The sequence below is a fragment of the Sylvia atricapilla genome, chromosome 9 (genome assembly GCF_009819655.1).
Source record: "Sylvia atricapilla isolate bSylAtr1 chromosome 9, bSylAtr1.pri, whole genome shotgun sequence".
NCBI classification, from domain to species: domain Eukaryota; kingdom Metazoa; phylum Chordata; class Aves; order Passeriformes; family Sylviidae; genus Sylvia; species Sylvia atricapilla.
This window is the reverse complement of record NC_089148.1, coordinates 30171604-30195262: the sequence shown is the minus strand read 5'-3', so window position 1 is coordinate 30195262 and position 23659 is coordinate 30171604. Positions and strand designations below refer to the sequence as shown.

Sequence of the window (23659 nt, the reverse complement as noted above, 5' to 3'; positions counted from 1 at the left end):
TGGTCCAAAAATGGTGATCTGTGATAACGCTGGAGATCAGTATGAAATTAAAACTACTCTAATTAAAAAAAATAAATCTGTTCTCAGTTTGAAAATTTTTACTAAGTGCTGTTGTTTGGCATACAAATTCTTTTGCCTTTCTTAAATATGCCTGTGTTAGTTATGTTTAGATTTTTTGGAGGGTTTAATACTAGGCCTGGTGTGGCAGGGTTCAGTTCTGGGACCACTGCAACACTCACACAATGTACCTGACTCTTGAAGCTATCTTATGCTCAGCACATTCTTCCTTCTGAAACAGTTTTCCTTTTTCTTAAAAAAAAAAAAAAAAAAAAAAAAAAAAAAAAAAAAAAAAAAAAAAAAAAAGGGGGCAGGAAAAATTGAGGTTTAAGGATAGCAGAAAACTTGGCCTAACAACATGATCTAATGAACCACAAAGCAGCTTTCAAAGAGAAAAAGTAGCAGGAAGTTCTTTTCACACCGGGTCATAAAAATAGACTGCACCAAGTCCTGGAATGCACACGGCAGTTATGTAATGATTTCTCAGTGACATGCATTAGGAAATATTCTCAGTACATGCTTTTCCTTCCTAACACCCAGTTTACTTCTCTGAAGTTTGGAAATTCTTCACATGGATGCTTCTAAGAAGTCTAAAATTATAATGTTCATTTGAATAACCTATCAATTAGCCAGCCACATAATGACAACATCTAATGGTACAATTGAAGTATTTGAATTTAATATACCATTTTCATAATGGTACAATATGAAACACACGATGGAATCCAAGTTTTTTTTTCCCCCCACAAGTTAGGCTTAATTTATTTCTGGCAATGTAATGATTCTGCACTGGAGACACTAAAAGAGAGAAATCATTTTGGGTACATATCATAAATATTGAGAACACCAGCTCCCTTGGAGCACAGAGAACTCTCCCAAACATTTCAAAAAAGGTTTATATGTTATTGGGTACTTTCTATAAATGGAAGGAAAGACTGAGGGGAGGCAGAACAACTCTACCTAGTTTCTACCACGCTGAGGAAACTAAACAGTAAATTATTTTGAAGAATGCCTTCCTCAGACTTTTCCTTAGAGATTTCCCACAGGTCTAGGCTCTGGATCTTCGCAGTATAATTTGAGAAGGCAATAAAGGAGCTGGAAAACAGCTGAAATCTAACTTTTGGGTTTTCACAGTTGTATTGTTTTCTTGAATTACTCCATGTTCAGAACAATCTGCAACATCCTCTGCCTATAGCAAGAGTATCACACAGGGAAGGCAGCATTACTTTCTTGTTTGCTCACAACTTTTTCTGCCTTTTCTGCTAAAAACCACACACCTTCCCACGGCCTCTAGCCTTCCATGGCCACCACGAACTTCATCACTAACATTTTTAGTTTCAATTTATACTTTCAACTCAGTAAAATCCCCTGATGGGGAGGCTGACACATCCCCCCACCTGTGCCACACACAGTGCCAGTATTTCCTAGATTGCCATGTGTCAGGATGTACCCAGAAGCACAGTTACAGACATTTTTCATCACCCACTTATGTCAATGATGGACAGTGATAGAAGTATTATGGCAAGTGAAATTTTGTCTAATTTTGGCTCCTACTCATAAGGAGTATGAATTTTTCCCTTTTTCCCAGTTAATGTAGTGAAAGAAACTCCTTTTTCCCGGTTAATGTAGTGGAGATTAAATACCAGGAGATCCTAAATGGTCATTTATGACCACAGTAAAACAGCGAGAGTCTTTTTTTAAGATGAGTAGAACTCTAAGTGTTGGGTCTGGCTTTTCTGAGATATCTTTAAAATATTTTCAGAGCTAAAAATGCTTTTTGTAGAGCAAGTGAAGCTCCACTCTGTTCTTTTTGAGAACAGAGAAAAACCTGATCAAAGCACAATCAGATAAAACATCAGATTTATTTTCTCTCTTTACTGTTCTGGGGAATGACAGAATTAAAATATCCATGTTTGACATGTGAACAAACTGTACCACATCCAAAATACTTCATTTTGGAAAAACATTAAAAAACCTACCGAGAACAAGTCAGCATTTTGTAGGGAACCTGTTTGTTTGATAAAATATAAAGAAACATCTTAATTGGCAGTCTGAAATAAAATTAAAAGGGGCATATTGAATTCATGTCAAAAATTCATTTTAAAAGAAGAGGTAGAAGCGAGCACCAGAGCTGAGATGGCAAACATGATTTTATAAGATCAAAGTGTCTTTAAGGCCATAAAATGAAAGAAAGACTGGTTATTAACACATTCATTTGCTTCTAAATGCTGTCATACAAATATATTTCTGGGAATCCAGTGCCTAAAAAGTAATTTGTGAATAAGTCAATACTTATTTTTCTGCACTGATACATAGGCAAAGCTCAAGCTGTTTATGAGGGGAGCAACAGGGTTTCATGCATAGTATTCAGCAGTGCTCCCACTTACAGGAAGAGTCATCATCCAGCCTGATTAGTTTACAGAAACTGAAGCAAACAACATTCCGTGTTTTCTTACATATTTTATGACTATTTTCATACAAGCAAAAATCAGACTTTGTCCTTGTTAGGGAAATTTTATAGCAAATAAAGAATTAGAGCCTCTTGTTTAATCTAACTCTTCTGCAAGCTTTGCTTCACTCAGTCACTTGTGAATATTTCTGAGTTTTATTTGATATATTAACTTATTTTTCTATGAGATTTGCTGCCACTTAATGTAATATTCAAGGTCAACATTGCAAATGTGTTTGTAAATGAAAGGTTTTGGTTTGGCTGAATTTAAAACCTCAAGTGTTTTCTGTCCCCAAACAAACATGGGAGGCTTCATTTGCATATTCAGAGAAAAAAAATTGTGTTACTTTTCTTGAAAATTCTCCTTTTTTTTTTTTCCTCACAAATCTTTATTCCCCCAAATAAAGTTGCTAATGTGTCTAAGTAAAAAAGTCCTATTATTATATTCATAAATGGGGCAAATTTGAGCTCACCTCTGAAACCCAAAGCAAAGCTCTGCCACACCACATTTCCATCTGCTTTCCAGAAAGGCAGGGATTATCCTGTAGCACTGAAGCTCTGCTTTCATGGTGGGAAGGAATTCTGGATTTTACACTGTTTGCTGGCTGTGCACAACAGAAGAATAGACAATACCATCTGAGCTTGGGACAATTAACAGGATGTCTTTAGAATATTTTTATTACGTTAATCTTTTCTTTTGCTTGAGCCAGCATTCCCCTTGAGAGGAAGAGAAATGATGCTGAGACAACTTACTATTGCAAATTAATTGTATGGTCCATTTCCCAAGCATTTAATTTGGCTACAGCAACCTGTTTAACTCAAATGAGTTGTCAAAAAGTGACACAAAAGAGAGGCCAAGTTCTTTAGAGGTGGCCAGTAATTTTAAAGGATGAAGGGAAATGGCTGGCATTATTGCTTTTGTCCAAGTAAAGCCTCTTCTAAACAGGGTAAGGGAAAATCAAGTGATTTGGCCTCACCAAAATTCATGTCGCTTGAGACCTTTTGGAAATGGTGATTGAAGACAAACTCTGGACCAGAACAGAAAATCACAAAAAAATATATGAAACATAAAGAAAAAAAGTGTAGTGTTTCTTACTTCTCATAACAGATAAATCTGAAAACTGGGATATAAGTTTGGGACAGGAATTGGACAGATGGAGCTGCTCTAACCTGAGCCACTTACATGCAAGGCAGGTCTCCACCTGCACGCGTGAAGAGGTCAACACATGAGATCTCTTCTGCTTCAAAGTCAACAAGGTCTGATCCATTTTTTACAGCATGGCTTGTGTTTTCATTTTTAGCTCTGGTATTCTAGAAGTATTTCCATGTGTGGAGCCCTTGCCTGAGTCCACTCTTGGTATGTGGAACCTCTGTGACTAAGCCATCCTGGATTCCTTACCCCATGGCCTCCAGCTTCCCCAGCCTTCTGCCTGGGTGTTTCTCTCACAGCTGTATGAATTTCAGCTTTTCAAAGTACAGTTTGATTCATTCTCTCAACACAGGAACTTATCTTCAGCATAAATATTTTTGGAACCACAAAGGTATAATTTTATAGTTAAATAATCACATTTTCCTGGGAAAACTTAGAGGCAGTGGGCAATGCAGATTAGGATTTGGCACTTTGTCAGACACTCAAGGAATCCCTCCCTGAGTAAACTCTGTTTCACTGGAAATATTTATTGTTCAGGAAGCAACCCATAAGACTTTCTTTGCAATAGAAGAAGGTGGTCTATCACGTCAAAGAAGACTTCCACCAGTCTGGTCACTCTCTATAATGATGGATCCTCTTCCATGAAGCAGATATAACCAAATACTTCTGCTAAGGAATTACTCTTTGTGGGTAGGACATAGATACTTCAGTTACAGGGAGCAGAAGACTAATAGACATGAATAAAAATTTGGAATGGATGAAATACTTAAAACGGTGCATTTTGAAGATAACCTGTTCCCTTTTTGTTTGTGCGTCCTAGAGATGACTTCTTTTCAGATAATTACTTTGCATAAATTTAGATTCCAGAGAAGTATGATTCACAGAAGTGCAGGGATTCCTTTTACTAAGCTGACCTTGAAGAACAGATCTGTTTCATTCTGTGCTTAGTCTCTTCTTTCCTGCCTCTTCTTATCACTTTGGAGCAGGCAGAACCAGCAGTGATGTTCCCTCTGCGGGCTCCGTGCTCCTGCCAGCTCCACTGCCCTGCAGATGATGGCCAGGAGCAAAGCTCTTTGCAGGGTCTGGGCACAAAATTCTTCTAAATGTTACTTAAAACCCCCAATCTGATTCTTGGTACCAGATATCCATTCATTTATTAAGAACAAACACAGCAGACAACTAATGCTGCACTTTTTCTGTTATTCAAACCTGCTGCTAACAATGAGGAAGATGATGTCATTCCCTGGATGTGACAAAGGACTAATATTATATGCAGCAAAAACAATGAGTCAACAGTTTCTATTCCCTTGAGGTCAAACCATTCAGCAGTTTTGAAAGTAGACTGCTCTTTTTTGTGTACAGAGCTTGTTGTCTATTAACACAAAATGTGTAAAATCAAGATATAATTTGAAAAAAAAAATGTTTGTACTTTCAAGGGGAATTTTTCAAACTGAAAGTCAAATTGAAATATCTTACAACATAAACAGATAGATAATTTTTTTTCCCCATATATACTAATCATAATATTGCAAAAGTCTTCTTTTTAGGCCAAAGATACATTATCCATGTTAGGTAATTATTTGTATGATCCTGAGAGGCACTTTGCAGTTCCCAGTAACAGAACTGTGAGTATTAATGCATAACTAAATAAAATGAAATTTTCTGGAGATATTTTGTAATGGTCTGAAAGATAAGAAAGACCTTTAACATGAAAATGTGTTTTGACAGACAACTGAAGGCAAGGAGTCTAACAATGAAAATTTCCCAGATTTTCTATAATAGATGAGGAATTGACCAAATCCTGGCCACCTCTAACCACAGCTGCACCTAGCTCAGGCTAGTGCAAGAAATGTGTTCATAGAGATCCTTCCTTCAGCAACTCTCAAACCTTTGTGGGGGATTATTATTCTGCTCATACAGACTGTGAAACTGCAGCACAGAGAAGTGACAGCTCAAGGTTGTTTAAAAGTCAGGAGGGTTTGGAAGAGAACTCAGATTTCTCAATCCCTGTCCAGCACTCTGCCCACTGGGCTCCAATGCCTCACTGAGGATCTGCCTGATAAGGCTCCTCTTCCAAACTGGGCAGAATTTAACAATTTTGAGGAGTTTCAATAAATAATATTGTTGCTTATAATAATTTTATTTAGTGGGAAAGTAGACTTGCCTAATTACATGAGGTTCAAGTGCAAAGGAATCCTAGGCCAGCTTCAGACTCCATTCCTGTTATCCTTGCAGACCAAATCTAGAGACAGGAGAGCAAACTGGATTATATCTAGATGGGCTTCTATGTAGGAAGAAATACCATTTGGCCTGCATTGACCCTATCTGACCATGTTTTAGATTAAAATGAGCCTTAGAGTGGAATAAATAATATTCATCATCCTGACAATTAATTGAAATGAAATCTTAGACTCTGAATCCCAAGGAATTTCTTCTGGCATGCTGACAAAGTGCTGGATAAAGTCTTCTAAGCTTATGCTGACCACTTTAGTATGTCATCTAAAATAACTCCAAATGCCTTCAGGCACAGTTTGTCCAGTAGAACCCAGGCCCAAGTGATTACTTACCCCAAATGTGGAAGAGTACATCTGGCAGCCCAGCTGGTCAGTGTTCTGATAGATTTATTGGAGAAGTAAATGCAGGAGGCATGGCTCAGTCCGATCTTTAAATTCTCTGTCTTCTGATGCTTAAGGAACTCCTACCTTTTTGAGTATTTAATAGAATATTTAAACCAAATATCTAAGACCTAAAGACATCTCAGTTGTTTTGGGTGTTCTGTTACGCTGCTCAAGTGAGACCAGAAAGCTTGTTAGAGCACTTCAATTGAAACACAGACATTTCCACTAACAACTGCTCTTATAAAAATCAGACAGGCTTCAGACAAGGCAAAATAAAGAGACTAAAGCAACTTACAGAATTTCCTCTGGATGTCTCAAGTTAATTGCAAATCCTGTGGCCTGGTATTTTCATTTCCATAGCCACGATCAAAGGCACGGTGATTTTGATGTGCACGTAAGAGGGATGAAATACATTTCCCATTTGAAATTAGAGTCTCCTTTTCAAGTTGTGTGGTATTTTTGCAGCCAACATGTCTTACTGTCTAATGAAAGCCAAAACCTGTATGTACTGCAGGAAGATTCAGACATGCTGCAGCCTTGTAGGTGTTATTATTGTCTATTTATATAGACATATATCTTATGTCTTATTATTGTCTGTTTATAAGTAGACTTACGAACTACAAATAAAATAGAGGCTCATATCCCAGTGTGTTCCAAGAAAGGATCTTCACCTGGTCTTTGTTTTTACAGCTCTCATCCCAGCAATCAACTGTGAAAACTTGCATAAATACTCGTGGTATGAGTGAAGCTAGTCCTTTGTTAAACAGGGTATTAAAAGTTAAATCTAGGGACAGAGATTCCTATTCAGGAAAACAGTGAAGATCTTAATTAAAATTAAACTTCTCTTAGCATTATTTTGTAAAACAAATCTGACTTCCAAACAAGACCAATGCAGACGCATATTAATATTCTGGAGTCATCAGCAGGATTATAATTTCAAAATTTTCTAAGTACGGCATCTGGAAAAACTATACTTCTTTCCAATGTGAGTTAGACTGTCTGCACAAAAATTTCAGACCAGTAGCATTTCAAATTTATATAGGAAAATGTATTCTTAATGTTAAATAATATAGACAGAAAACAATAAAAAGTTTTGCATGAAACTGTGAAACAAATCATTAGGCTTTGTGTTACTTTATGTATGTGCTTGTCACATCTTATTAGATGTTTTTATTAGATCTGTTTTATTATTATATCTGTTAGTAGGTCAGTCCTTTATTATATGTTGCATTGTCTGTTTAGAGCCTCACTCATAACAACCATCATTTCAACAAATCAATGTATACAGTATAGCATCAGTATAGCACTGTATTATCGATCTGCAACACTATTACAAATATGAATACAGATTTAGCTGTGGTCCAGGGGTCAATGTTTTTGATGTATTAATTTGTTTCACAGTTCTATTGTTACTTTTCTCATCTATTAAGGCAAGAATGTTTCATAATATTAAAAAAAAAAAAACAACCAAAAAACAAAAAACAAAACCACATTTAGCTGGAAGGCTTTTCTAGAGAAAAAGATCTGTCTTATTTTCTCTTTTCTGGTCATTTTCTATTATTGGAGGAACAAGAAGAAAACTTAATACCAATTTTCATCTATTTTCCCTGGCAGTACAAAGTAAGAAATAGGCACAGCATGCACAATATGTTACCTGTGTTCTGTCAGTTTGTGTGGTCTGTGGAGAATAGATTGGCACACAAAAATTGAAATGGTTATTGCATCCCTCTTCTGAACAGATTCATATCCCCCTCCAGAAGGGAACTTGGGTGAGCCCTGGCTTGATCAGCAACTTCCCTGGGTGCACAGAAAGGTCTGAAGCCTACAGAGTTAAAGAGAAATGGGGAGAGAGGCTCTGAGAGGGGCCCTGACACACACACTGCCTGCAGCTGCAGGGCTGAGGGTCAACCCACATCCCACATCCTGGGAGCAGCAGCAGGAACAGATTCCTCGTTCCACACCAGGGCTGGAGGCAATGTGTTCCTGAGCAAGGCTGGTTTGGGGATGCAGGATGGAGAACAGACCTGCTCCTGAGTCCTAAAGTTACACAAGTATGCACAGAGCAACTTCTAAGTGGGTACTGTGCGTGGGCTTTCTTATTGAGCTGAAGAAACAGAGCAAGGTTTTACCTGGGATTATTTATTTTCTTGCAGAATACGTAATCTGCCTTATCAGATAGATGGAATTATTACCCAGCCACAGCAACAACTTCACACTCCACTAGAATGTGAACTTCTAACTTCACTAGAATGGTATTACTCATTCTCCTTAACAGAAACCTAGCACTGTGGTTTTGGTGGCATGCTGAAAACTTATTTTGATCTTTCTTGTGTTTCAGATGGCAATGCATTGTCTCCTTCCTGATCTTGGCTTACACTCCATACTGAAAAAAAAAAAAAATAAAGTGATTAAGAAGAGAAGTTTAAGTGGATTTATTTGTAAATGCTGGTTGTGGCCTTCCCATAATGAATCAGCTTTTTCCCTAAAAGTCATGCTAAGTACTAGTTAACAAATTATCTATTTTTCCTCGCAAACACTGTATTACATACGAGAATAAAATATTGCTTTTTAAACGGGAGTGGATGTTATCACTTCAAATGGGCTTATATGTACTTCCTGTGCTTAGATCCAGCCCAGCAATAACAACACCACAATTACCAGAATGTATAATCTATAATGTGTCCCTGTGTAAATCAAGCCCCCGCTGAGCACGTCACACACATCCTGCAGGATACCACTGCCATCCTCAATTGTTTCCGGTGAGCGCCCTGCATCTGCAGGAGGATTTCTGAGCCCAGCTCACACTGGCTCCCAACTCACAGCACTGCAAGTTACCTCCTCCCAGGGAGATTTAGGCACAGAGCTGAAGCAGGTTTTGGTCATGATTGCCTAAATGGGAAAGTAGAAAATTAGGCTTATTGGGGAAAAAAACAGATTCGATATTTTAAAAGTACTTACGGGATTTCCAATAAAAGCACAAAAATAATTGCAAATATTGCAAGGAAGAGTGTTCAAGATTTAAATTCAGTTGTTACATTACTAAACTTGCAAGGGGGAGTGCTCCCTTTAGTTGTTAAATTACTAAATAATGCACACCTAGGGTTTTCACACCGTGGAGACTTAGATGTATGATCTTAGATACTCATTCCCTCCCTTTAGAAGAGAGCCTATTTTTTTCTCTGTGCAAAATATCTGAAAAATAAACATTTTTGAAAGCAACTTTGCAAAGTCAAAGAAAAAGCAAAATCCAAACTAGACCAGAAATATGTCAATTTAATTGCAAGATATATTGCAGCCATACACTCAGAACAATCTTACAGGAAGACTCTGACAATGTCATTGTCATGATTCAGTTCAAGCTAACTCAACAGACTGACTCAGAAATTAAATCTACTTGATCTGTTCATGGCTTCACATTTTTAGTTAGTTCTTAAGTTGGATAACGACTTTTCCAAACAGATGTTGAAACCAATACAAAGTTTCAAAATACTGTAAACCACTTTTAAATATAATTTATAGATATGATCCTTAAAAAAAAAAAAAAGGTGGTCATTGTGTTATTTGACAACTTTTAGAATTGGACTCAATAAGCTTCTAAGTCTCATTCTACTTTTTAATTGGGAAACAAACCATCTTTCTTGAGTACACTTGATTTCCATTGAGTCTCTTATGAGCCAGAATTTTAGTATGTTTTAAAATAATAATCTAACAATTTATAGGAAACATATTATGCAAACTCTGTTATTTTTCTCTTTCTGATGCAGGCCTACCAAAGGGAGATTCTAGCTGGAGGCAAGCCAATGCACTGCTTGTCTGAATGGTATTTTAAAGTACCCCTTTTTTTCTTGCTGTTTTTGGTAGAAAATTATGCGATGAATAAATGATTCAAACTTAATTTGTCCACTGCAGAAGCTGACAGGGAATATTTCCTGTGCATACCTGGATTGCAGAGGTCACAGAGGGCAGCAGGGCAGGGCTGCAAGAAGCAGCAAGTGGCCAAGGGAGGCTAAAGAACTGACACCTCGAGAGTGGAATGGCCAAGTCCTGCTGCACTTCAGCTCTTCTGGGACATACAAGTCAGTGCAGTCATCCAGATCCACACAAACAACTTTTTTTCTGGAAGTTTCATTGTCTTTTCTGTACTGCACATCTTACATTCCCTGCTATTGCCTTGTACTTTTCCTAGTCTGATCTTTTCTAGAAAGGTGCTCATAAGGTTGAGCATCAGTGCAGGTCCCTCTGGAAGCACTTCACAGCCCTTTGGAATTAACAGCCAACTGTGGATTAGCATAGGACAGGGAGCCCAGCTATCCCTGGCTCTAGAAAAAACTCAGGAAATTAGGGTCTGATGTGCCACAGCCACTCTAGGGTAAGTGGAAACTCTGGGCTGAAGGTGTGGATGAACTATCTGCTTGTCAGGATTCAGGCTGATTCCTGCTCAAGCGACCCAGACAAAAATGTAAGACACATGCCAGTGTTGTCCCACGCTAGGAAATACACAGCTCTTCATCAGCCTGGCTGCTAAACCCTGAGCTGTCTCTTCACTTTTGTACAGGATTTGGGACACTCACAGGCGCGTGGATGTTGCCCTTTCTCAGCAGACAGACTCACCTCTGCTCACACAAGTGTATTAAAAACAGAGCTTGCAAACCTGTGATATTTCGTTTATGAAATAATTATTAATTCTTTAACGGTGCAGATACAAAAAGCAGATAGAATTATCGAATTACTTTTGCCTTATTTATCGCAAACTTCTTAGCTGTGGCACCACCTTGTGGACATTACTATGTGGAGCGAGAACTCGACTGGTGCCAACAAAAGCAAGCAAACCATGCATTTTGGAAAAACAGCTATGGTCACACATGGTTTGCTAAAGGAGAGTGAAACAGCTACATTTTAAAAACTATTCCTCAAAATTCACCTATGAAATAAAATGTATATTAATACCATCGTTAGGGCACTCAGTTGTCTTTGCAGCTTTTACCAACTCCTCTGCCTGTCAGCCAAGAGGCGAGGCAGCCTTCAAAACTACTTTTGTTCCCTCTCAATTGACTAAGTAGCAGCACCCAAACCCCAGTTCTGTTCTTGCTGCACATGCAGACATGACTTTTACACCTATCCCAAGCAACAAGACTTGCAAAATCAAAATCATAATACTGAACACATGGAGAAAACCTTGGGTCCTACTCCATAAATGTAAACTCAACAATGAGATTGGTGTCCAAGCTAAGCCAAAAGAAAAACAATCTCTGACAAAGATAAACTGGTGGATCTTTTAAATGCTTGCTGAAACACAAGCCAAATGAAAATAAATGTAAATTCCACTCTCTTGGCCATTAGATTCTCAGAACCTTTTGCAGCTGAGGTAACAGGGTGCTCCAGTTATGCAGCCTCTTACCTGCTCTACGGGCAAAGCAGGAAAGCACAGCAGAGCCAGAATTTGTAACACAAGATCTCCAAGTCGAGTGCAGCACACATTCACTCTGGGTGTGTCTGAGTGAACTTGGGGAGCATGAAATAAAACACTGAATTGCATTTTTTATTTCTCTCTCTCTTCAGTAACCCGGCACCTGCACCAGCATAAAGTGCAGGAGGAGACAAAGACTTGGACCAATCTCAGACTTACTAAAATGAAATACAGAGCACTGCAGCCAGGGAAGCCAACTCCTCTCCAGTGGAGCTCATTCCTCACTCTAGAACAGACACTACTCTTGGTGTCCTTCCTCTGCAAACAGCAGCATTGAACCTGTCTTATGAAAGAACAGAGAGTAAAATGTCTTTTTTTTTCTTCATTATAAAATTAAAGTATCCTTTAAAATATGATAACGACAGCGTTAATTTTACAATTCAGACATTTAAAAAATGTTTCTTAGAAATGCATTCTTATTTCCTCTGTTCTTCATTTCAAAAAGATTAGAGAGTTTATGCTGGTAATTTTTTTCCTTTGGCATATTCATACAGTAAGCATTACAGTTATTTTAATTTTTGTGCTTGGAAATTCCTTCTTATAAGTTCAGTGTTTTGAAAAAAAAATATAGGGCTTTCAAACTCTTAGTGATTATTCTCAGAGATCAACTATTGTTTTCAATTTAACTTAAATATTTGTTTTGGAAAAAATAAGGCATTGGCTACCCCTTACTCACACTGAGTGCAGACATTCTCTTTCTCCTTGGGCACCATTAATGTAATTTTGTTCCCCGTTGCAATTAGTTGCATAATGCAGCCTCATTAATGGCCCTAGATGTATCTGCATAGAAGTTTTCATCCACAAAATTGCAGGAGCAGTTACTGTAAACATGGGGTGAGTGACACAGAAAAGACTGAACCAAGTTTATTCTTATACAGAACTCAATTTTAAAAAAAACCTTATTTCTTGCTTTGTTTTTGAGCATGTGTAAATGGCATATTTGTGTCCATCACATTCAGCTTATTTGCTTTAGAAAAGAAACTAATAAACTGTGAGGCAAAAATAACCTTAAATCTCAAAAATGGTATTTTTTCCACAGACTTGGAAGTCCCTTGAATATTTTAATTATCTCCTTTCTAAAAGCCAACAAAGTAACATAGCACTAGATTAAAATAATTTTCTTTGCGTTCCTGCTAGAACTGATTTCTTGCTGAAGTAGCCTATCAGCTCCAAAACCAATTTCCACAGCATCAGTGACCTTATGCCACTTTATGTATCACAGCAGCAAGAGAGAAATGGTTTCAGAAGGCTGTAACAGTTTAAAATTATTCAGTATAAATCCACTGGTACATGCAGGAGACAAAGCCCTGAAATTATGTTACTAATCTGTATGGCCTAAAGTCAGATTTCTGCATTTTTAAAAGCTGCACCAACTGACACAGAGCTGTGGTGGGTATTATCAGAAAATGGGATGGAACAGGCAGAAATCTGTTGAGGCTGGAAAATCCTGGGACAGAAAGAATGAATACCAGGACCTCCAGGATGAGATCATGGGGGACACAGTGGGAACAAAGGGGGTTCCTACCACAGAGACAAGTGGAGAAAGGGACCAAACCCTACAAATGAACATTTCAGGGGGTCCTTTAATAAGAGGAGAATTTTTGAGGTGAAATTCAGTAGGTCTGCAAAAAAGGATGGATCAACTCAGACTTCTCAAGCTGAAATGCAGAGCCAGTTTAGTCTACCTAAAAATTAAGTGCACAACTCTCTAGCTATCAAAAGAAAAGGTAATATTATTATGTTATATAATACTTTTTCCAGGGAATGAAGGTTGCATAAGCCATCTATGCTTATTAGACATTAGATTTAATTTCCTGTATTACTGAGAAATGGGTGACTTGGAGCTCAGCCAGGCTTGGGTAGATATAATAGGTTACACATTTATAAAAGGAAATCAGTACAAGTTGGAACTGCTGCTAAAGGTGTCAATTTAAAGTAATACTCTCCCCACCAAAAACCTCATCCCACACAGGAGAGAGGAGACTGAATCAGAAATGTGCTGTAAAAGCTTTAAGTCAGGGGAAAGTGGTGCAAAGACAGCAACCAATGACTCAGTACATTTGACCTTCATGTGTTATTTTTGTCTGAAGTCTTAATTTTGTGGTTTCACAATGGGTTCATCCCTAGCAAAATTTGATGTCCTCTAATAATTGTCACAGGTGTTATTTATACATTTATGCCTTGGTCTGTGAGACCCAATGTGACTCCATATACTGATAATAAAGACACAGGTTATTTACTTATTGTTTCACTTGGTGAAGTGCAAAAGCAAATGAAATAAAGTGCTTTATAATCTATTTATTTCCTAATTACTTGTGCAATGTTGCTCAATTTCATGTTTCCCAGTGTGCTTTCCTTTTTCCTTAGAAGCAATATAAATGACAAAGAACTTTTAAAAGGAGGACCTCAGAATTCTCAATACTGCAAGTGAGCTCTTTGGCATTTTCATCAAGAAAAACCACAGGTGAATCTTCCTACTACGACTACTCAGCTGATTTTAAAAAATTATCTTTGCCTTTCAACATAAATCTTTTTAAACTCTGAAAGCCCTTTCTGAATTTCATTTTCCTTCTTATTCTGAAGGTACTGTAAGAATAGTTACAAACTAAGTGCCATAGAATATGCAATATCATTATATGTTTTGATTTTACCTTGCTCAAATGATGATACTCTAAACTCCTTGAGACATAGTATGTGCTTACTACTGAAGTAATATGTCAAAATAGATTGCAATTTGTTAATATCAGTACTAGTAAGGAAAGAAAGTTTATTAGCTGGAATAAACCAGCAAATAAATTCTGCACCCTAAAGCATCAGGTATTAAATTCTAGAGTAAAAGATATGGTAATATTTTACAACAGGATTAAACTAAAATAAGTGGGTTCAGATAGAGAGAAGTTGTTACCATCTGCAGTCCAGCTGAGACGAGAGAGAACACTATGGGTATTCAGTGTCATTAAGACCCAAGTAATTTCTATTTTGTATTTTCAAGTGAAATATCACTCTGATGAGACATTCAGAAAACTTAGCAGCTCCCATTATGCCTTTTCTGGGCCTCAGCCATCTGGATTAATTTCTAGGGTCACAGCCTTTGCTCTCCTTAGGATTCCTCCACAGTCGAGTTGCAGCTAAAACGCTGACAAGACTCAAGCAAACTGCCTCAAATATTCCCAGTCTGGAGGCATCTCTGAAGATCACTCAGCCCAAGCCCAGCCCAAAGCTGGATCACCCCAGGGCAGGGTGCTCGGGACCTTGCTCAGTTGACTTTGGAGTTTCTTCAACAACATCAACTTCCAAACCTCCCTGAGCAGCCACAGGACAGATGCTCCTCTTATCCACCCTCACTCCAGGATGTCCCTGTCCTCCCTGCTGTGGGGAGCCCAGAACTGGGCACAGCACTCCCACTGAAGTCTCACTAGTGCTGGGCAAAGGGGAATGATCACCTCCTTTGACTTCCTGGCAATGCTCTTCCTAATGCAGCCCAGGATGATAGTTACACATATAACAGCATTTTAAGGACATGATGAGTTATGTATTTTCAGGGTCTGCTCTGTATCAGGGAAATAAAAACGATATTATTTTGCTAATACATGTTTTATGTCAGTATCAGGGATTGTATTTATGTTCTCATTACATGATTTCCTAAATAACTTGGCCTATTAAAACCAGTTGTTTGGGACGATTACACAGCGCTTTGTAAAAACATCTGTGCACAGATTTCTAAAGGTAACACTGAAAATCTCTAAATGCAGACCAGAGTATGTTCACAGGAATGAAGGCATCTTGGAAACTGCAACTCTAGAAGACAGGAATTCTCAATTTCATTGTGTTCTTAGTGTTCAGATCTAAAGACAGCAGATTAATTACTATTATGTTTAACTCACAGATAACCTTTTGTAGCAGTAACATCTAGCTTATAAACTTCCACAGTTTCCAAAAGCACTCCACACTGTTTCAGAAGCCAAAAATGCAGTTCTCCCTAATGTATTCCTGAGAACCTTCCACTTCCTCTGCAGCTGCCACAGTGTAACTGTGGACAACACACTTATGTATTGACAATACACAAATTTTCTGTGGAAAAAGGTCCATAGACTTTCCAGTGGGTCCTCAGGCAGCCTAAAGCAATGAGATGGCCTATCAGATTTGTTTGTCTTGGCAAGGAAGACAGCAACCTTGTTCTTGAAAAATCTACATTTAGTTCCCCATCTATAAACAATTTTCATCAGTTCTTCCATCTGCAGTATAAGTATTTGTTTGGCAAACAATTTGCAATGTTTCTTGTTATACATGTCAAATTGTTTCTGTTCTGCATGAGCTATAATGACTTAAAGGACCAAAGTTCCAATGTGGTGGAAGGAGTTTGTTCCCTCTGAACCCAGGGGTACTTTTACTGCCCTGGTTGGCCCATGATTCCTTTGCATTTCTTACAGTCTATGACTGCAGAAAACAGGAATAAAACTCCTTGCCATTAGTGACATAGCAGTCCATGAGCCAACACACAGTCTAGCTAATGTCCTTTTACCTTCTGGAAAAGTTTAAAGCAGGATGCAAAATATTCTTCCAAAAATATAGGAAGTCCCTTCCATCCACTTTCCTGTAAAGCTATGCCAAAAGCCCTGGGAAAGCCTTTTGACTCCAGCCTACATGCTCAAAAGAAATCTGTGAGACTGGCAAAAACCCACAATGTAATTAGGACAATGCTGGGACTCAGATTAACGTTATGGAAAGCAAACACCTTTCATACCACTCCCAGCTCTCACATATCCATGCTTAGGGGAGATTAAAATTCAGATGCTCATGAGCAGAATAGCTCTTCCCAAAACAACACTAGGTTGGCCCAGGTGGCCACAACCTGCACAATTTTTCAGGGACTGACTTTCAAGCTGCCTCATGGCTGCCTCGGTCTCAGAGATGTTGAATATCTTTCTCAGCTTTTTCCAATGCAGACCAGATGTTCTATTGTGATAATTCTCTCATGGGCCTTTTCCATTTTGACTCTCCATCAGCTAGGGATCCAAAGAGACGTTACTTGAAAAACAGGAACCATAAAAGAGCCAGGAACTTATAAATTAAAACATAAACATTAATTTGTTTTCCAAAATACAGATGTCTTTTGTCAGTTCAAGCCTTGATCTCTCCACCAGTTAAAGGCAGCAGTTGTTCTGTGGAGGCATGCACTGGAAATTAGCCAACGGGCATTAACTTTTGGTTCTGATTGAACTGAGGGAAATTTGAAACAGAAACACAGAATGAAAAGTTGTGATAGCAATTATTGTCTGATAACATTTTAGAATGCTCATGACAATACCAGAAGAAGCGTGTTGCCATAAGGAACTGTAAATTACTGAACCTTTTTGGACAAGGCTCAGGAGAGATTTGGGTTGTGCCTCTCCTTACCTGGCTGATATGGCACAGGGACCAGGCTCCATCCCTGGGGAAGTGGATCCTATGCTGGTGCAATGGGGTCACAGCAACGTGGCACCACCACAGCTCTGGGACAAAGGGACTGGGCTGGAAGAGGAAGGGACACAAGACAGAGGCAGCTTTAAAAGAACACTTTTATACATTACAAACACAAGTGCTCAAGGTTCAATTGCACAGATTTCGTTTCGTATTGACATCATACATAAAGCCTTGTTTTCAAATGGCCACTGAAAATCTGTCTTTTTAATCTAAAGCTAAATCCCTTGATACATCGGTATTATTACATCTTTTAACATTTTTATCTCAATAAAACTTTGGGAACATTTAAAATAGCAGAAAGGCTACAGGCAACCAAAGAAAACATTTATAAAAATGTGCATAATAAAGAGCTAAAGATGAAAAGTTACTTTCTTTTTTTAACATGACCTACATGTGAACTAATTCTTTATCTTTAAAAAAGTAGCAATTCACAAGTCACACCTCTTCATTCCCTTTGAAATCAATTTTATACACCTACACAATACTTCTGACAGTGGATCACTGCAGGTTTACACTTAAACTTCGAGTTTCCAGTTCTGCTGTATTTTCTTGAAAAAATCTATTAGTATGAGAGTTAAATACTACTCAGCAACTTTTAGCAATGAACCCTCTGCAACAGAAAATTTTATTTACCTAAGCAGGGAAGGTGCAACAAATTGCTCTTCTTGATGTAATCAGTTCCCTTTCTTCTCATATGGGCATAAACAAATACCTGTAATTTATAATATGATCCAGTACAAGAAGTATCACTGAATGATACTCTTTTCTTCTACTCCTTCAGAGACTTCTACCAGTAATTACTTTTTTTTAGAGCCTTCTGCACAGAATAAGTCTGTCCTTTATACTAAGACCTGTCCTTCCTCTGTACTACAATGAACTCAGTTGGTGGAGCAGGGATTGAGCAGCCCTTATTCCCTCCCTTGACACTGCTGGAATAAATCCTTGCTTTCCAATACCCTTTTCTGACATCTTCATTTTCTTTTCCTAGGCTACAGCTCCTCTAGATTCCACACCACACTAATATCTGTCTGTACTCCTCTTGCTGAACTGTTCATGCTTCATTATTTAAGTGCAGGGAATTCTAAGTAGCTGTTCCCACTTCATCTGCTCTTCCCTTGAGGGGTGAAGCAGCATCTGCTGTTCCCTGTCTCCTGAGGAACAAACAACTTCCACAGAAAGGAGCTGCAAAGATCCTTTCATGGCTTCACTTCTCACTAAGAAAGATTTTGATTTTGATTGCACATGCTGGTTCCAGTAGAATTTGCTCTCAGGTAAAAATTGTAGCCCTGTATATTGCTCAAGTTTTAATATCCTCTTCTTTAAGGAGAAAACTAAGTTAAAAATTTGGAATATACATTTTTTCTCAAAAGTTTTGAACTGGCTCAGACAATTCATAAAAGATGCTCTCCATCAAAAATGTAGAATTATATTCCAAAAGAATATGAGAAGCAAAAGGAGTCATATTTCTGCAAAATTTTTAGTAATATACTGATAATGTGTATTTATAGTTGTATCTGTCAGCTTATTAAGAAAGGTGACTTTTTCAGATCTATGTTACAAATATATAGCTGTTTATGAAATTCCCAGACTACAGAATGATGCAAATCTAATTATTTCAATTCAACACTAGAGAAACAGTTATTTTAAACTTACACTGTGAAGTGGCAGATGTACACTCACTTTTCAAGGTAATTTTAAACAGCAAAATGTATTGCAGCTGGTATGTCTTAGAAGTGAAGATTTCATCCAGACTACTATTGGTAAGGCCTAAGAAATTATTTCCTGGCTTTACAATAGACAGATACTGAACTTTTGCCTCTGTTAATGCCCTTGCTCAGTCAGACATCCACGTGTAGGAATAGCAACCCCCATCCTCCTCCCATCAAAGAGGCTGCAGTGGCACCCTGCTCACATCCCAGAATCTTCTTTACTCCTGGAACCCCTTCCAAATAAGCCACTCCAACAAAACTTTCCCTGGATACACCACCTTCATTCACAGAAGAAGAAGTGGCTGCAGTTTCAGTGGGAGGTGTTTCAGCTGGAGGCACTTCAGCCAACCCTTCCCTAGATGTCGCCACATTTTCTGGCTCCTTCATTGCAGCCTCAATTACTGCGGGCAAAACTATGGTGAAGGTTCCTGCTTTCTTCTTATGGAAGAAACAGAAAACTATCACAGGGTAACCCAATTTCTTCAGAGCAACAAAAAGACATTCTTATTATACGTATGCATTATTCTATTCAATAGACTATATCTAATATATCCTACCAATGTCATACTGAAACCTGAAAACAGCTTTTATCACAGGCTTGTTTTCACACTCTTTACCTCCCTAACACTCTTCCTACTGTGTTGACTCACTGAGTCTGGGGTTGCTTGACCTCTTCCATTACTTTGTGCTGAAACAATCAATCTCCTTAAGGTTATTTCCAAAGTTTCCAGATTCAGTTTTCATGCACACTTCGCTATTCTTTCTCTCTTAACAATTTTTTCAAAGGATATCCTTCTGCCCTTATATAATTTTGCCACTTAAAGACTCATTTGTACTATCCAAGTGCTACAGGACACTATTTTGGGAATTCAAGGCAGGATTCAGGCTTGTGGTTTAGCTAATTTGGACTTAATACAGGGTTCTAAGGGCACCATCCTTGTTTCCACCCCAGTGCTGATACCTCTCTGCAATTCACAATTTCTTCCTGTGGAAATAGTCTTTGAAAAGCACATGCTGATTTCTACACATGAACGAAGTTTCTATATTGTCCAGAAAATGAAGACTCTCTAGTTTGTTGCAAAAACTACCAAAATACCTTCAGATTTTCTAAGTATTTCAAATTTCAGTTGTGCTGAAGCAGTCATTGATTGGTTGTCCACAAGATGGGGCTTCTACAACAGAGATCTTTATATTCAAATTCAAGATTCTGATGTAAAACCTATGAATGGCAGCACAGTTGACAGGAACATATTTTGAAATTTTGGCACAGGAATGGTCCTCACCACATTCCTCATTTCTCATGTAAAAACAACAACTCCTCAGGAAATCAAAACAGCAGCAAGTGATTTTATCTTGTCCTTAACCCTTGCACAGTGCTGGTGTACAGCTTGTGAGCCAGAGGCAAAATGCACTACTGCTGTCCCCCTGTGTCTAGCAGAGATTCTGTGCAGTCCCCTGTATCTAAACGAGTGTTTGTGGAACAGCACACAGACCAAAACTCCAAATGGACTCCCTGTGATTTCTGAGACATTTTCTAAGTCAATCTTCAGCCTTGAGAATTTCTGAAGCCGTGTGCAAGTCCACTGCTAAGATGATAACACCTCCAAATAAAAGTTAAAGTAGCTCCACAGAGTGTGCAACTTTTGTAGACTTAACTGAAAGAGGGAACAGTCAGCTGTTACAAAAACTGACTAGGCAACTAGGCATGCACTTCACAGTAAATTAAAAGAAAAATAATTTATTCTTAGACACAAAAATCTCAAAACATTACCAAAAAAAAAAACCAACAAAAAAAAGAATAGACCTACAGTACCTTTAGCTGTCTTGTTTCACTGTGGTGTTTGTTTAAACAGTATGTTCTGCTAAAATAAAAGGGCCTGTCTCCTCTTTTGTCATAAACAAGCAAGATTTTCATGTCTTATAGGAATCTCCACAAAACCAAAATCAGAACAGACTAAGGGATTGTACAATTACCTTCCTGCATTTCTTTTCATACTGTTAGAGGCTTAATTCATGATAATTTCTGTTTTCTGCATGTTGTTTTCCAGGGTTTTTTTTACAGGAATCACAGCAGTGTTTGAGCATGCAAAAGCAAATACTGGTACAAATTTCCAGCCTGTCCCCACAAGAGGAGACTGTACAAACACAGACTAATCAAAAAGTAAAACTAAATATTAAGAATAAACATTTCTGGCCAGAAGATAAAGTGAATTTCCCAAGGGTAGTCATTCACAACCACCTCATACTTTTAGTACAAAATCTTCAATGGTTCCTTCTCACATTCCTTCTGCTCAGTCTCCAGTAACTTGTCTGCTGCAATTCAGCCAGCTAAGCTGCCACAGACCAGAGTTTCAACAGGAAGTGCAAAATAGTACCCTTCAGAATAATCATCTGGAGAAGCACAAAATAAGAAAATCTGAGTAGGCAGGAGTTACATGGAGAAGGACAGGCAGTGACAGGAGCTACAAACTGCAGGCAACGATGTGTTAGGAAAAAGGAGGGACACTACATTTGATCAGTGGCAATTGTGCACACACTAAATAATATTCTCTTTATTAAATGCTGAGGTTTTAAGTGGGTTGCTCTGTGCAGCTTGGGGTGCCATGCTTACTGGAGAAGTGGACCAAAGAAAGAGGCTGCAGGACAGTGAAACATCTCAGAGATTTACAAATCGTGATCCATTAGGAAAAACTGAAACAAAGCATTGGAACAGTTTTCAGATATCTAATATTTCTTTCACAATACAAAGAGAACACATAATAAAGAGTTTGACTTACAGCAATCTTAGGAAATTTTCTGAAGCAGCCAGGGATTAGAACACAGTACCTGTTAGCTGTCATTCAGTATCCAGGAAGAGTTTCAACAGTTTTCTGTCAAGGAATGACAAAGACATAGGTGATCCTGGACTTGGGCAGTGTCTGACAGATCACGCTCCCTAGGCTCTCAGGAATCTATTCAAGTGTCATTTTATCACTCTGTTATTGCAGAAGACCTACAGTTACCTACAGGAAGAAAAGAGAGATTTTAGGCTACAGGAAGAATGGTGAAAATCAGAAAAACAGGAGGACTATGGAGAAGGTGAACAAGAGGTGTTTTAAATTTTGCAGCAGAATGCATATTTAACTAGAACAATTAATTAATTCCTCAACTCTGTTTCAAATAATTACAAGCATTTTGGATACTACCTTAATGTTGCAAAGAACTGGAGGAACAAAAAGTCCAACAAACTGGCTACAGGTGAACTGTGACTAAAGTTCACTCCTTGTAAATTCAGGAAATACCTGAACACAGCAAAAAGTGAAGCTTCAATTAAAATCTAAAAATTAAAAACACAGATTTCTGTGTATTGACTAACCACCACTTGTTGAAAGCCAGCCCAATACTTGTGTCAAAGGCTGTCAGGAGGACATGTCAGCATGTCAGACTCTGCTCAAACACACCAGCTTTCCTGCAGGAGCTGTGATTTCTTAGTATTCTGCTATTGGGAACGTCCCCATCCATTCTACTTACCCAATATTTTACCTACTGACATTTTTTCTTACTGGCATTTTCTGAGGATATAAGGAAGAGTGAGAATCAAGATAACACAGCAGTAAAGCATCTGCTATAAATCACCTGAGAGAAACAAAATACCATAAACCAGCCAGGAACCTTTTGGGGTTATCTCCATATAATCTACTGCAACTAAAACCATTCCTGAGACACGTGACCTAATCTGCCTTTCAAAGCCTTCAGCAAATGAGATTCCCAGATAATCATTTTCAGTGCCAAACTACATTGAAATAATTTCCTAATGTCTGCTTTAAATCCCCAAGTCCATCACCTCTTGCCCTAGACCCACTGAACATAAAGAAAAAGTCATTCCTTCTCTCTGCAGAGAAACATTTTACATTTTGAAAGATCATTATCATTTTTGCCACCACCTTCCTTTTCTTCAGACTAAACAACCCCAATTCTTTCAATCTCTCCCCTTAGATCATGTTTTATAGGTCTCTGATCATTCTGGAAGCTGAGACTGTGGCAACATGTGGTACAAGGAGAAGTAGGAAAATTGATTCCTACACAAAATTCACCAGGAAGCTGGGTGACACAGGTTGTGTTTGAAGAGGTTACTTTTGTATGATGACTGTCTGCTTTGTTGCTTGGGTGTTTTAGTCCCAAAATACATGTTCTTTCTGTTCTTTGTGGCTCACAGTGCAGGTGCCCCAGTGCACAGAATAAGCAGGCATTACACTCCCCACTGAAAAAAAATATTTTGGGCCTGGGGAAAACGGTTATTATGGTAGGCAAATTATTCTTTCCAGTAATGGAATACTTCTCCTTACCAAGATAGCATCTTTGGGATAATTTGATATAAGTGGCATATTTGTGATACCAGGATAATTTAGGCAGAACTTTAAGTAATTTTTAGAAACATGAGTAAATCTTGTATCACAAAGTACATTTCAGGGAAATATATTAGTTCCATAATTGCTTTCTAGTGCTGCATCCACTCTGTCTCAGAAAGCAATATGCAGTTGTAATGTACACTGAGAAACGTCTATGGCTCAGCTAAAATCAACAAAACTAAAAATAATCATGTGCATTTTAGAAGATGCCATGTTCTTTATAACCAGATAAATTAATTCCGCCATTCCCATAATCAGATTCACATACATAATAGAAGAATGTAATTTACTTCCATTCTCCAGAGGTATGTAAAGTCTTTTTTTTTTTTTTTTTCCTTCCAGAAAAAGGTTTTAAAAT

The 23659-nt window shown here is 38.1% G+C and overlaps 2 long non-coding RNA genes across 2 annotated transcripts; one reads left to right on the top strand and one right to left on the bottom strand.

The window, feature by feature from the left end:
• Positions 1-7777: 7777 nt before the first annotated feature.
• Positions 7778-8694, top strand: LOC136365154 (uncharacterized). The gene is made up of 2 exons (XR_010744279.1): positions 7778-8526; positions 8613-8694. It is a non-coding gene; the product is annotated as an uncharacterized lncRNA (long non-coding RNA).
• On the bottom strand, positions 8398-22195 carry LOC136365153 (uncharacterized). The gene is made up of 7 exons (XR_010744278.1): positions 21691-22195; positions 21525-21604; positions 17838-17916; positions 17139-17252; positions 9371-9466; positions 8933-9163; positions 8398-8657 (listed from the first exon to the last, which is right to left on the bottom strand). It is a non-coding gene; the product is annotated as an uncharacterized lncRNA (long non-coding RNA).
• Positions 22196-23659: the final 1464 nt, after the last annotated feature.